At 35.1% G+C, this 16,169-nt stretch overlaps 1 protein-coding gene across 3 annotated transcripts in view; it reads right to left on the bottom strand.

Moving 5' to 3' along the window:
- Positions 1–16,169, bottom strand: part of TRPS1 (transcriptional repressor GATA binding 1) — a 262,329-nt gene that overhangs the window by 240,469 nt on the left and 5,691 nt on the right. For 2 of the 3 annotated variants that reach the window (XM_017868849.1, XM_017868851.1), the window contains exon 1: positions 2,408–2,486. The exons of the other annotated variant lie outside the window; for it this stretch is intronic. The gene's annotated coding sequence lies outside the window, so the exon portion shown is untranslated. Of the gene's footprint in view, positions 1–2,407; positions 2,487–16,169 lie in introns of those variants that run through there. 3 annotated transcript variants of the gene reach the window in all.

Below are 16,169 nucleotides of genomic sequence, written 5' to 3'. Positions count from 1 at the left end.
CTGGAAATCTCAAGGCAAAAATGAAGCAGTTGGATACAAATTCTATGAAACAATATAGCTCAGTTATTGCAAAATATCTCTTGTGGAAAATTTCAGAATAGCTCTACTAAAATACTAATTTTCATGATATGGTCTTACTAATATAGACTTCTAGAAAAGGAAATTAATACAGAGGGTATAAAAAGCATGCCCTTAACAAGAATTAATTTAAAAAGAAGCCTGATGATGTAAAGAAGGAAAAAACTTGATAGGGATCCACGTATAGCAACTGTCTTAAAAGTTCATAATTTAAGAAAAATACAAAGGCCTCAGTTCCCAGAATGCTAAAAATATAGTAGCCTTATATACATACATAGCCTTAGCCACTCCAAAAGGCTTCATGTGTTTGTAAAACTATTACATTATAAGGTAAATTTTGATTTACTGAATATGACTTTCTTTATAGTTTCTGATTGAGAATGCATGAGACACACACTTCCATCTACTCAAGAATGTTTATGTAAGTAAACATACTTCAAAGTATCAGAAACACTTTAAGCAGCTCCTTGAAAACTCTGTATGAGAAAGTACATGACTAATTTAAAGACTAATAATACATTTTCATTAATTAAAAAATAGTACTTTATCTCAGTTTTAGTTATCTCAATAAAAAATGGGCAATTTTGTTATATTCATTTGAGGTTATTTTTTCAGACTGTCCTTCTTTGCCTTATTCCTGGATTCATTAATAATCTAAGCCATCATTTTAAATTTTTTCGTATTTACATTAGTGCTTAATTTTAATATGTGACTTAAAAAAAAAAAAACATGACTTTTTGATAGCCAGAGATCTCCTCCCACAGTAAGGAACTCTCTTTTTTGCATTAATCTCATGCCTCTTACAGTTCACCCAATGATCACAGGTGAATAATAAGATTTAAGGATGAGTAACTGCTGATGAACCCAATTTGGGATCTGGCAAGAGGAAACTAGAGCGTCAAATAAAGGAGGGGCGGCAGCAAAGAGGAAGCAAAAGAGAAGACAAGAGGGAAGAGAGTTTATGGAGAGAGGAAGCCAAGTTGGGAAGTGGGGAGAAGGGCAGGCTGGCCAGGGGATGCGACGCCACAGGGCAGAGGAGTGGGGAAAGGCGGGCAGGAGGCGGCCTCCACACAGCTGGCAGGGCAGGCAGCGCTGGGAGAGGGAGGAGGAGAAGGAGGCTGCAGGCACCGCGCAGCAGTCGAGGATGAGCGAGGTAACCGGAGGGAACCGGCGCACACAACTGCTTCCGCAGGACTTCCTGCGATAACACGCCCACAGCCCGGGCGCCGAGCACGCGTGGTGGCGGCCGCAGGCCCGGGGCTCCTGAGAGAGCGAACGCCAGCGACACACACGCAGCTCCTGTCGTGTCGCCGCTGCCGCCTAGGCAGGGCCGCAGACAGCAGCCTCCTTCCCAGACTCAGCCAACTCACTCTCACCGTAGTTGCTCCAGAATCCGTGAAAAGAAACTGGAACGCTATTTCTGTTCCTGATCTGCAGTTCTGATTTTTTTTTTCTTCTTAAAAATAAAAGGAAAAATTTTTTAAGGAAAATGTCCTTTATTATCATTATTATTACTACCATTTTTATTTCTCTGGCTACACTATCCATTAAAGCACACTGAGTCTTTAAAGCTCTTTCATAAAATATAAATTACTTAAAAATCTAACCGACACACTGGATAATAACTGATGCAAGTACTGTTTTAAGTCTAATTCTAACCACGCTTTCTTTTGTGTGTGTGTGTGTTTGTAACACACATAAGCCACCTCAGATTCAAAGCTGTCAAGACCCCATGTGGAGCAGGGGTGGTTACCCAGGAGTATAAATACACTAAGAAATACAAAGCCATAGGATTATCAGGACAGTACCACATCCCTGTCATTCAGCAACTTCCCCTTACAAGAGGGTGCTGATCACAGACTTTTTACTGTAATGGAGCCAAGAAGAGACAGTTACTTAAACTAATAGAGTTCTTTTTTTAACAAGAGACTGCAGATATCGCTACAGAAAGAATACTGGTTGGATGTTTCCTGAATTATTACTAAAAACATTTGTTTAAACGTCTCATATATAAAGGTGACGGCCTTATCTCTCTGACAATGAATTAGGGCCTAAGGAGAAAGCAAATTGGAACAGTGTTAACATTAAAAAGTCATCTAGTCTTTGAAATACTATTATAATACTAACTTGGAAGATAGAGCAACTCAAATCTTGTTCACCCACCAGATAAGAAACAAAGTAGAGGGAGCCTCAGCTCTTGGGGCCAGGCTGCCTGGACTGAAATCCTGACTCTGCTACTTGCTACCTGTTGTAGCCTAGGCAATTCATTATACTTTCCTGAGACCCAGTTCTCTCCATTCTATAAAATGAACATGACAGCACTTTCTACCTCAAGTGAAGACAATACACAGCAGACTGCTCAACCAATATGAACCAGGATCAGCATTTTAAGGTGGCCCCAATGGAAGACGAACCTCTTGAAACGCAGCCTTTCCCTGGCCAATCTAGCTCACCTATGGCCTGTGGTTGCACTCACTTTTATTTAGTAATCAGTGCTTAGCTGCGCATCTACCAAGTCAGTTATTACTACACGCAGCTCATTTCTATGCAAACCGTGTCCAGCCTTTGGGCAAAGTTTGCATGCCCTCTGCTCCCTGATGTTCACAAGTGAAAACACTAAGCCCAACACATTTAATAATGTCCTCCTTCCCATCATTAAAGGGCACCATGCAGCTTTAGCAGCCAGGAAACTAGCCCAGCACACATGCTGTGCAGCTGGCAATAGAGGCATCTTCAACAGCATCCACTCCTACATACAGTCTGATAAGGAACATTTTAATGGAGCCAAACATCCATTTCCTTCCTCTATTTCTGCATTTAGCAAACAGGAGAGCCGGACAATCATATCAGGGATTATGAAATGGCCACTAAGGCTACCAGAACAGCAGGTCTAAATTTCGCCTACTCACTTTCAACCAAAAGTATGCACCCTTTCAGTTGTGGAAAAGTACAGAGGATTTTAAAAACCCCTACTTATTAACTAGCATGTACTCTACAGTGAAACTGTTTCTAGTGTCGCTTAATTTGCAAAATCCAAGCAGATATTACTTTTAAAAATCCAGTGAAACTGTTTCTACTGTCGCTTAATTTGCAAAATCAAAGCAGATACTACTTTTAAAAATCCAACTATCTCTTTCAAAGGATTTGTAAAGTTGCTTATAGACATAAGGTGACATCAGAAAAGCATGTTGGTATAATGCAGTTAGCTAAGGTTTCTAGGAAGCTTTGGAATGTTTTGTTTTTAAAGAAGGGATAGATAAGTGCAAGTCCTACAAGTAATGAACTGTCCTAGAAGCAAAGAAATTCATTAAATAGATCTCCTTGATTTCTCCTTCATTGTCCCACGTCCATACAGATTTGGGAATGCACAATAATAGCAGGGCTTAATTTTCCAGAGCTGTTTAAAGTAATATTTAGCTGCTTAACAGAGTTAAATGTTAAATCAAAGGGACTTCCCAATTCTCAGATAAAATAATTTTTTAAGTTAAAAAAAAAAGAAATTCTTAAACCTCAAAATTGTTCCCAGGCTTTTAAGACGAAATTAAAATGATTAGCAAAATCAAACATTCAAAGAAATCTCAGAGGCATTGTTGTTCCAACATGAAAAACGTCTCAGCAGCTATTATTCAGTTATCACTTGATTGGCTATCACTCAGGGAAACATGAATATTAAAAATATTTGAGCAAAGAGGAATACAATATCCTCTTGCTGCCATAAACCTGGGCATCTTAAAGCAACATTACCTATGGTTGTGCTCAGCTCCTAACCCTACTCATCAATATTCATGGTACATCTCCTGAGTCTAAATCACCCTTGCCCCCTCAGCATGCAAGCATTGGACCTACTTACAAGTAACTTTCATCCTGAAGCCAAGACATAAGCCATTGTCCTCAAACATCACAATACAACCTTTGGGCCTGAGAATATTCAAAACATGGATGTTAAAAAGGCACATTTCTGACTCATGACCTTAGAGCCTAATGCTGTTATCCTCAGTTAAGGACACATCATTTATCACCTTGCATCTCTGATGAGTTCATAGTGTCTCACATATAATATCAGTAAAGTACAAGCCTGCTTGTGTTCTCTTTTTCCTATATTTTTCAAATGAATTCAGGCTTCCCCTTTGCCTTAGTTTCACTGGCACTGTTCTGCTTCGCTAAATGACATTAATCGATAAAAGGCAGGATTTGAAAGCACACTGCAAAATACAACATACTACGTTGCAACCAGTGGTATCCTACCTTAGGAGTGATACATTAGGGCAAAAATCAAGAAACATATATAACTTATGCAATACCAGGTAATATTTATTTTCTGCTGAAACCTCACAAACCAATTTCACAACTTTCTCAGTACCTGAAAGTGTATGTTGCCAGCCAAAGTGTTCTTCCCCTATGTTCCTACTTAATGCAACACTTTTGAGAACTACTGCATCCAAGTCATTTGTAAAGGGAACAAAAATGAATTAGGTATGCTCTCACTCTCCTCAGGTTCGTGATGCCCAGTAGCTTCTGGTATGAGCTATGCTAAAGCCACACATAAATGGGAGCACAAGGTGAGGATGTTTTAACCTAAATGAGTAGAGGTAGAAGAATATAGAGGCGAACATACCGAGGAACAGGCAGAATCCCTGTAGTAACGGCTGCATAGAAGGCATTTCATAAAGAGGGAAGAATATGAACAAAAGTCAGTGTGAGAATGTTCTAGGACTAGAAAGCACTACAGTAAGGACAGACACATGATGTAGTACAGATGGAACTGGTAAATTGGGGGCAAATTGAAGGGTCCTGAATGCCAAGTTAATGGTGATAATCAAGTTTAAAAGCAAGTACTCATGGAGGCTGAGTTCCATATTGGAACTCAGAACCAAGTTAGGTCTAAAGGTGAAGGCTCAGAAGTTATTTCATTTGGATAAAAAGCTAAAAGCATAAAATCCTCCAAGAAAATTGCATAGATTAAGAGAACATTCAATGACAGACTAGAACCAGTGTGGCAGAGATGCAGTGCCTGGAAGCCAAGCCAGAAGAGATACTCAAGAGAATGGCTGGCAGCATCCAATTCATCTGAGAGATGCAGTCAGATGGAAAGACCATTGGGGCCTGGCTTCCATGAGGCTACTGGCGACTTCAATACAGCAATGTCAACAAACAGAGGAGCCTTGGCAGATATCGCTTAGTTGAGAAATGGAGATTCACATGAAATGAAACCCAGATTCGGGCATTCAATATTTTCTCTACTCTGAGGTTATTTTTATTTTTATGTCTGAGTAGGTTTCTCTTTTATCTGAAACAGAACAAACTCCGTATCTGACTTAAAAGCATTCTAATTAATAAATCTCAACAAGCAACGTTTTGACTTTACCATGTCACTTGCAAGTTGAAATCCATCTGGAAATAAATAAAAAGTAGCTGTTTGTTTTGTTTTACCTTGTCTTGTTCTAAATTTTCAAAGGAGCCATATTCAATACTTGTTGTTACCTAAAATCCATCCCTTGCTTAAAACCTAATCTATCTCTCAGCTTCATTAGCCATGTATAAGCTACAGAATTGCATTTGGACTTTTCCTAGATTCCAAGAATGGTCCATAATCAGTCTACAATTGGATTATAATCCAAATACCAGAAGATAATGGTATTTAACTAGCTTCTATAAAATATCCACGATAGTCTGTGTTCACAAATATGCCTCATGAGAACAATTATAAAATAGTTTAAAGAATGTCTGAAAAGGAGTTTTCCAAAGTAGGTGACTACATTAGCATAGTTGTGATTCAGGGCATTTTCAATACAGTTAAGTGTATACTGATTTATCAGGAAGGCAAATCCCTTAAGAGGTGGAAATAAACATTAAAATATAGCAACTCATTTAAACCTTTTCTGGATATCACCTGTTATAAAAACCAACCAAAAAACAGTGCTTTCTGATAAACAAAGCCCAGAATAAGAGCTCTGTTGCCTTATTTTGATCTGCAATGCCAAGAGTACATGAAAAGGTTCCAATCTCTCAAAGTCAAAGAAGAAAACGAGCTATTTTACATACAGGGGGAGAATTATGTAAAAAATAAATAACACTAACAATATCATTAAGAAAAACTAGGGCTCATAAGCACTGATAGAGTTTCCTCTGGTTCTATAAGGTATACAATGAATGACAAATTATAATTCACAGTCTGGGTGAAAAATAAACTTTGCTAATAGCCACAGGACGAGAAGGAAAAAAAACTAGATGATTATGTAATAATAATGGAAGTTTTCAGCCTTTCTTCATATAGTACGCTCACCACACCAAGAAAGAAATTTTACGTGGGATGATCAGCATAATAGTCAAAATAGTTCCTTAACCCATTTTAAAATTGCCTTTTAATGTTAAAGATCATTCTATAATTTTCTGATTTAATTGATTATAGCTGATGGAATGAGTAAGATTATTTTCCACCAGCAAACTGTTTCATTTAAAGGAATAACTATTTACAAGCTATTTATAAAAAAGGCTTTTCACTTGAAAGAAACATTAAAGAAACAAAAACAAAAAAGACAAGGCTGCCTTCTGGCTAAGAGACAGAGAGGAAAACCCATGCAAATGAAAGTACAATGTCTTCTTCACCCTGCGACTCAGGATGAACTGAACGGGGTTCAAATACAGACTGGACCAGCCCAGGCGTTTCCAGGGTCTGACACACCTCCTCCTCCTCCACCTCTTCCAGCATTTCAAAGACATTTCTGGAGCTGTGCTCTGAAAAAGCTTGGGGCTGTCTTAGGTTCAACATCTCTCTGCATGATTTTAAAGAAATATTTACCACAATTCTTTAATATCCAGAGGTGAAAATGACAATAGCATTGGGGTTGTAATGTGTGAATTTCACTTATGCGGGCATTCACCCTTTGGACTATACAATATAACTATTAGGTGTGGAAGATAAGAAACAAGGGATTTAGGTAAAATACCTCAGAAGTCTAAGAAGACAGAGAATTATTCCTGTATTTCCACTCCAACAAAGTAAATGATTAAAATTAGCTTAACTGTAATCAATAAACATAAATTGCATCCATGTTGTATGGTGGAGGCATGGCTAAAATGGAAAGTGTGAGAAATTCTAAAAGAAAATAGAGGCATTAAGTATATTTTAAAATTATTTCACTACATTTGAACGTGAAATTGAATCATTCAAAAGACAGATTCACAAGGAAAGATTTAAAATAAATGAGGTTCTTTTATTTTTCTTTCATTAGTTTTTTATAAATGCCTGAGGAGTTTATGTAAAACACCACTTATGGTTTTCCAGCCAGATTTTAATAACTAATTGCACATTTCAAGCCTAATCTCACAGATGCTGTCTACAGTTTTTCAACCTGCCAAGGGAACTATGGCATTATGAATAAAGAAACATCCATTTCATGGAAGATAAAAAATATCCTTAATTCAAATGGACTATTTTTAAAAATATTACTCTCTATATAGATAAATGTTAAGGCTGCTTTAAGCTAAAAGAGTAATACAAACTTAGCTTCTTATTAATGACCATTTTCATAACCAGTTTTTCAGTACCAATTAGATTTTATCTAAATGAATCCAACATTTCTATTGCTAAGGTGTTTGAACAAAGCATTGAGCCTAGATTTTTCGCAGTAATTCTTTAACTTTCTGTGACAGCTTCTAAACATTTGATGCCCATCAATCTAAAGTATTGATAAAGAAATCATGTGAATGGATCAACTGATTCATTATGATCATCCATTTCTCACTGCATCCTAATAAATGACATTTTAATTCTATTCTCATATCCATGTGCAAAAGGAAAAGTAAAGATTAATGAATCTTAAATAGTGCGATTTCCTCAGCAAACATCAAAATCATCTAGTGTTTGACGTATGAATGAGGATGGTAAACACACCCAAGTTCTAGTTCAGTCCTTTAACCAAGTAGGGGGAAGGCACCTTTATGTTCAGTTTTTTTGTTTATAAAATAAGATCATGCTGGAATGGACAGCAGTTCAAGTCCTTTCTGTCACTCAGAATAAAACATGACCCAGTGGTCACTCTGACACACCTGAAGTCAAGAAAAACAAAGAAGTAAAACCAAACTTGAATGGCAGATTTTAGACTGACCAGCTGAAGAAAGTTCCACCATTGAGAAAAGAAGTGTTTCCTTGGCCAGGGTCTATTTCTCCATAACAGAATGTTGGAAGACTCTTAAGCCTAAACCCTTATTTTTTGGCTTTTATGGGAAGCTGAACATTGTACACTTTGGCACAATGTGTCCAAAGCAGAATAGATGGGGGCCAGCTCTTACAGTGAAATCACAGAACTAAGAGAGTCACCTCAGAGACTACACCATTTACCCTACATCTGACTTCAGAGAGGTGATTTCATTTATCCTTCCGTTTATATGTTTTTGCGCATGGTTTTATTAATGTAACCTAATGAAATAAAATGTACATTCTGTTAGTTCAGAAAGTCAGTTAATATATATGTACATGATCTTTTGCCAAAAAAAGAGTTGATCAATTATTTTTACAATGGTGTTTATGAAAAGAAACCCCCACATTCTCCCACATTAGGAAAAGATGAAAAGAGCTATTGAACTTTTCATAATTTATCTGTACACAGAGGCTTCGAATTAAATCTAAAAACATCATCCTGCCTCTTCTATTGTATTCCAAATGGGCAAATTTTTTAAATTACACTTTCAAAATAACACGTTAACAAGATTCAAAATCAGCACATTATCTTAATTACACAACACCGATGTGATTACATCGGACCAAACATTTTGGCAAAACGTTTGCCTGACATCACAGGAACCAAACAAGGGGGTGGCTAGTTGAAATGTCCACATTTCTACCAGTGGAGACACCAAAATATTGTTAAACACATTCTACTAGCAATAGAAATAATGAGCTCTCTCAGAACCAATTCCACTTTCCAGGGCCTAGTATGGGTAATGTATTAGAGATACTAAGTTTGCAGTTTGGTATCTGAAATTTACTTAGGGCCTAATGCATTTATTCCTCTAATGAATATGTTTTCTAATAGTATTGAAGATGTATGTGCAGAGCTGTTACTTGTTTACAGTAGCAGCTTATTTGTCTTTATACATAATTACAATTTAAGCATGCCGATCATCTCAAGCAAAGCGTCGAAAAACAAAAACAGCCGACAAAACCAGAGAAAGCTTTCTTTACTATAAAATGTCTTTACATTAAAATATGTCAGATTAAGTCTCCACTCTACATACAGACTTAATTTTAACCCTGTGTCTGGGCAGTATTTTAAATTTTTTTATCACTTTTGGAGAATTCTACAGAACTATCTTAAGCTAGTTTCAAACCTGGTAAAAGTTGTGAGTTTTTTTTTTTCTTTTTCCTCCCATCAAATTTTGAGATATAAAATGCATCATGTCTAAATGAGAAACAATCAAATGTCATATTATTTTACATCATTCATAGTTTCCAACTAACCACAAAAATACTATATAATTTTCTAACATCACTGTTTTGTTGAAGTGAAAATGACTTATGAAAGGATTTCGCTCTAACTACTCTTTAGAAATGACCAAAATATCTTATCATGAAAAGGTGTGACAGGAGAACTGAAATCACTGATGTCTCAATTTCTGATGCATCAAAACGTTTCTGAAAAAACAACATAAGAGAAAATAATACAAAATAAGTGCAAAATTCATTTGCGTTTTATAGGCAATAACAAGGTTTCTGGAATAAGAAAACCCCAAAAAGATAAAGTACTTCCTCTACTTTCTGATAAGCTTTAAAAGAAAAAACTAAACCAATTATTTCAAAATCAATAGACTTCAAGCAATCCAAGAGAATTTGGGAAACATTTCTCTAAAAACTAATCCAGAACACAAGGTGTCAGTTTGGAAATAATGGAAGCATATTTCGTTTTAAAATCTAAAACTTTTAAAGACAAAATTCAAGTTAACATCCCAGTGATTAACTCTGGAACCGCTTAGCCAAAAACAACTTTCGGCACTTAAAACATAAAACTGTCAGTTTCCTCTGCTTGGAGACAAAACATACAAAAAGCAAACATTCACAGTTATATTTTCCTAGACATGAAAGATAGAACTAACTTTCATAAAAGGTGATCACTCTGAGTATTTCTACCTGCTATGATATTCCTGTCGTAGCTCCTAAAAATCAGTTACAAATTCCAAACCTCAGAACTATCCTTAATAGATGGCTACTATTCCAGTTTGCGTTACTCCCTAAACTTGATGGAAATACAATCATTTATTGAACTACACTAGCTCAACGCATAAATACGTTAAGCAGCCTGTGACTGATGTTATTGAATTTATAAGCTACCAGAAACAAGTAAACTCCTTACTGTAGACCTCAAAGAGTTGATAACATGATACTTGGCATTCTACTTCTTGGGAATCTAAAACATAATGATGGTGAGAATCTTTTAAGTATTCTTTCTGCCCTAAATCCTGAAAACATGATTTTCAAGCATCATCCATGGTCAAATGGTCAAATTCATATTTATAAACTTGGAATAGAGAGTTTGGTGGAAGTACTGCATAACTAAAATTGACTTTTTTTTTTAAGCCAGAACTATGTCACAGGTGGTGCTTGTAATTATTTCAAAACTACACAACTTTATTTAATTCCATGCAATGCATTTCCTCATAGAAATGGAATAGCAAACTCCTACTCAATAGCAAACAATAAAATAAAATAAAATCAAGTATATAAGCTTCTTCCTCTTCTTAGACACTGCCCCCAAAATGGAAAAGTTATAAAGAAAGGTAAGTAAAAATCCTGCAGCTTACACATTTTTCCACTGAGAAGGTAAATCCTTACTCCAGAAACCAAAATATTAGACCCCAAACAGTGTGGAGGGAAGAGGGGTAGGAGGTTGAAAAAAAGAAAAAAGTGATGATCAAGCAGGGCAGAATAAACCAGAGGAAGCATGCTTGGTCTCAGCATAATTTTCTTTAGCATCCTAAAATCAACGACATCACGCAGCCTATGATCTCTGCTTACTCTTCTGAAAACCATTCAGAGGATTTTCAAAAAGGAAGAAATCTAGTTGTGCTTCCAAATGCCAAATGAACTTACAGGACCTTCCACTCCTGAAGGAAAACAGCACAGTAGCGCACCAGAAGCTAGAGAATGCTTTTTGTCACGCAAAGCCGGAACTGATGAGTGTGACCCCAATGGGGTTTATCTAAAATTCCCAAGTACAACAGGCAAAGGGGTCAAAGTTTTCTATATCAGAGATATATAAATAAAGCCATATGCAGCAACCATTCCTTATGTTATCATGGATTATACAGTATCCTAGTCCCCCTTCTGTTCAGACATATATACATGTCTCTTTTAAAGAAGGAACTGAAAATGGGAAAAATTACAAGGAGGGAAACCTGCTAACACTAATATCTACCCCCAGTTTTCCAGCTCTAATCATTATTGCTCTCATTTTTAAAATGTTAGTATTGCCAAGGACACACTGAATTGTTCAGAGAGTGAGAAGAACATGTATGTGCATAATTATGTGTTAACAGTGATATACTGAATTATTCTGGGAGTAAAAAGTACATGATATACATAAATGTACACAAATACATGTAACACTAAATACAAATATGCGTAACACTAAATGTACACAAGTATGTGTAACACTGAATACAAATATGTGTAACACTAAAAAGCTGAATGTTAGACACAGTGAAGATGCAAGATCGTGTACACATATTTTCACATAAAATGTGTATATTATTATTTTTACCAATGACCTAAAATCGACTTACTGACAGCTTTCTTAAAGCTTATTAAAGTAAAAAGAAAAGTAAAATGTGTTATAAATAATCAGGGCATTCCTTCAAAAGCACAAGTTTTCTTAAAACGGGACTTTAAAACAGACTAAGCAGTGATGGGATAGAGTAAAATAGTTTATTATAATTGAGGTTTAGATGACAGTGGGTTTCTTACAGTAATTTACCACATCATACATCCAAAGAATGTAATTCAAATGCATTATAAATACAAAGGAGAAACATCTCTTAGTGTTTGTTTATAAGTTACAGAAAATAGTGTTTCAAATTTTTCAATCCTTGAATGTGTAACTGCTTACACTAACTACTTGAAAATAAATTATTTTCTAAAACTTCCCTAAGTTTGCAGAACTGAGGAGCAAATTTTGCAAGAATCTTCTAAAAAGGTATACTTCCAATATTAATTTAAAGACAGCTTAACATCATTCGTATTTTTTAATTTATAATTTAAATATAATAACTCATACAAAAATTCAGCAGCCGAATACAGGCAAAACGTATCATTTTAAAAGCTCTCAAAGGTATATCAAAAAATAATTGAGAAAAAATTATTAATCATACAACAAAGAGATGAATATGTATTGAAAATTTAGTAATAGGGGCCTTGATTAAAATTAATATATATATGACCTGTCTTAACTTGGCATCAAAAGCAAAGCAAAACAAATGCAAAACTTTCTTTTAGGAACTTTTATATGTTCAGCAGCTACTTAATAGGATTGAGAGAAAATGGGCTGATGTACTTATTTCCACATCTTGCAAAGCTAAAGATGATATGCACATAATGACATCACAAAGTAGGCACAAGCAGAATTTGGTTTTTAATTTGTTTTGTCTATCATGGTCTCATTTCAGAACCAAAATTACAATTAAATTAACCATCAAATAGGTGTTGGGATGCATTAAGTAATTAAAATGGGCATTACAAAGACTAAAGTCATTTCAAAAAATATGTAATATGTTAAAATTCCATGTAGTGCCTGTAATGTAAAAACATTCTATGCAAGTGAGACTGTAGCTATCCTGCACGTACATGTACGCACTTAGTTAATATGAAGCCACAAATTCATATGTTGCACTTGTGCATAGCTCAGAGAGAAAAAGCTAAAACTAGATTAGTAACGCTTGATCCCTTTGTACATGAAGTGTATCATGTAATAGAGAAATTAGATTCCACAAACTAACTTCTGCCATATATTTTTACACTATTTATAAACGTACCTGATCTTCCGTATGATACATAGAGAAACTGAAATAGCAATTCATATGGTATTATAGAATCTAATCAGGAAGCACGTTATATTATTAATGTTTATTGATTTGTAAGCTTTATACATTCTGTCCAAATTCTACAAGTAAAAACAGCTCTGAAATCCTTTTGATCTTTCTTTTTCTACAGCTAAGGTATTTTTAGTGTTTAAATAGCAGTTGATGTCTTACCTATTGTCTTATACAGTACTGGATTCATTCCTGGTTACTATAATACTCAATTTAATAACTAATAATATTAATGCTTTTTTCAAGCTTGGGACATATACAGTAGATAATATAAATATGCTTACTATTTTTTATGATACTATACTACTCACTATCATGAATACAAAGTAGTTAACAGATAAGGTTATTATTAATGCAAACAAGAGAACCATGCTCCCCTCAAAAAGAAAAAAAAAGAAATGGAACATAAACTGTAAATACTCATATATTTCCTTCTAACACTATCTAGTATAGAAGACAAATAGCTAACAATAAATCATCTGCTTATTCATGTTAAATAAATTTAATATGTACATTAACTTCTGACTTACTTAAAAGTATATGGAATATTTTCCAGAGCCTATTTTGACTGTGTCAATTACCTTAGATACCAAAGTTATTGTATTGTGTTGCTTGATGAAATAGGACATAGAGCAACCCTCAAAACCAGTATTACAAGCCTGGCAAATAGCATCACATTTGGGTGACGCACAGAATCCATCACCCTAGGGAAAAACGCATTGGGTCATAGTACAGAGTCTTTACATGCTCCATATTATTTCCACATAACGTTTTGAGATGATAGAATTGCAAACTATAAAGTGGTAGCCCATAAAATGATATACTCACAAACAGTCCGGTCCCTTAACTGCTCCTCTCAACAGAAATGAGACTTAAAAAATGATCTCAGAAGCATTTCTTAAAATGCGCTGAAAGGTGGCATTTTGATTTATAATTTTTTTCATTTAAAAAAATTCCTTAGTAAATTCAGAGCAGATATAAGTATTATGATAACAATTGATTCATTATGTTTAAACTCCATACTCACTTCAAACTTTTAGACTTCACAATGTAGGTCATGTTAACTCCTTAAAAGATTCACGTTTCAAGTACAGAATTAATAGTTAGCATTCTAAATTCCACCATCAAAATGTGTCTGAGTATTATCTGTCTATGTACATTTCGTATATAAAACACCTATAATAGCATGCACATATAATGGCAATAATTCAAACATAGCAAAGCTATCGTGAGTACTTCAAACATTTGCAGGCAATTACACTGCTAGAACTCCTCTCATATTATAGGTATTCTATGACTAGCTACTAAAAAATTACACAAATCAAAATGTGTTACCTTTGTTCAAATAATACCGCTGTTCATTATACGACAGAAAATGTCATCCTTAACCTCTCAGGAACCAAGATAGTGGTGGATTCTTGGAGCAGAAGTAGTGCAGAATGGTTTGAGGCAAAACCGAAACATATTGTTTAAGTAAACCTTAAGGGGAGGGGAGCATATGCGCAATTGATGGATTTTTTTTTTTTTTTTTTTTTTGGTATCATCTTCCACAAAGCCTCCCACCAACCCCTCCCCACCACTTACCAGTAAACAATCTGCTGATATTAAGGGAATACAACTCCAAACACCTCCCTTTGCCTTCTTTCCTTCTTGCTAAACTTGATTGCTTTTCCCTCAGTTTTGTAGTAACAAACAATATTCATTAAATAAAAATTTATTAACAGATGCAGCCATAACATGAAATATATGTTCGAAAACTTTGTAATAAATAAAATGAATCTAGATTTACTCCAAGAAACTTTCACTATGCTGATGTGAACAACATATACATTAAGTTCCTTAAGTTTTTCCAAACAAATCTTTAAAGGAGCCATGAGCAAAAGAGGAATGCCTATGATTTGAACTAGAGTCTGTAACTCTCGCAAGAAAAACTGAGAAGCATAACAAGTAAATCAAAACTGTCAAATTTCTAAGCAGAGAACACTTCAATACCCCAAATATGCGGAATGCTTTTTATAGTCACAAATGACTTCAAGACTAAACTCTTCCTTGTGTGACAATTGTCACTATATATATTATTCCTTAAATGTGCTCTAAGGAAGGAAGGAGAAAAAAAAAAATCTATCAGGAACAATTTGGGTTAAAAGCAAAGTCCACGACAAGTAATCATAAGATTTAAACCTCAGGAACAATTCACCAAAGAAAAGTTGAGACAGTACTTAGTTCTGACCCACCAAATGGGGCAGAGGGCCTCATTTCTGGGTGGAGTGTCTTTCCCCAAGGAAGGGAACACTGGCACAAATCTTTTTGCCCCCTAAAAATATTTTCCTACTTGCCAGCTTCTGAAGTTGCCCTGATGTCAATCAACATCACCAAGATGTCTCTTAACTGGTGAAAGTTGTTGCCTGTGCAAAGTCAGAAAGAAAGAAATGACTATATTTTTTAAAAAAAGGAAACTATAAATACTGTTTGATAAATAGGGTTAAAAAAATCATCTAAAATTGTAAGAAAAAAAGAGCGGCCTGTAGAAATGCACTGACCCTTAAAATTAATGTTTTCAATCTAAAAATGCATTTTTGTAAAGTTTCATCTATTTTCCTTCCTCTGCACATAAAAATGATTAATGTCACATTTAAACTTCCACATTTTAGGCTCTTGCTAACAGGTGTCACATTCTTTATATAAACATATTCTTTGACCTGTGGCCATTGATAACCTTAATTAATTAATCTCCATTGAAACAAAAACAAATGGGTTTTTTTTTCCAAATAAGAAAGAAATAATGCAACGCAAATACCCACTCTCCCCAAAACCCAAAAACTGTTTAAGTTACGGTAACCTGAAATGCACCAAACATCACAAAGAGCAATTGGAGAAATCCAGCAGTGCTCAGCAGGAAAGATTTTTAATAACAGATTGAAAAACAAGAATAAAAATAACTGCATCAACAGAGCCTTTCTTCCTCAGGCCACAAGCCCGTTCTTACTTGAACTTTTTTTTTTTTTTTTAAA

The sequence above is a fragment of the Rhinopithecus bieti genome, unplaced genomic scaffold (assembly GCF_001698545.2).
Source record: "Rhinopithecus bieti isolate Rb0 unplaced genomic scaffold, ASM169854v2 scaffold_4480, whole genome shotgun sequence".
In the NCBI taxonomy this organism is placed as follows: Eukaryota; Metazoa; Chordata; class Mammalia; order Primates; family Cercopithecidae; genus Rhinopithecus; species Rhinopithecus bieti.
This window is presented reverse-complemented; position numbering and strand designations above follow the sequence as displayed.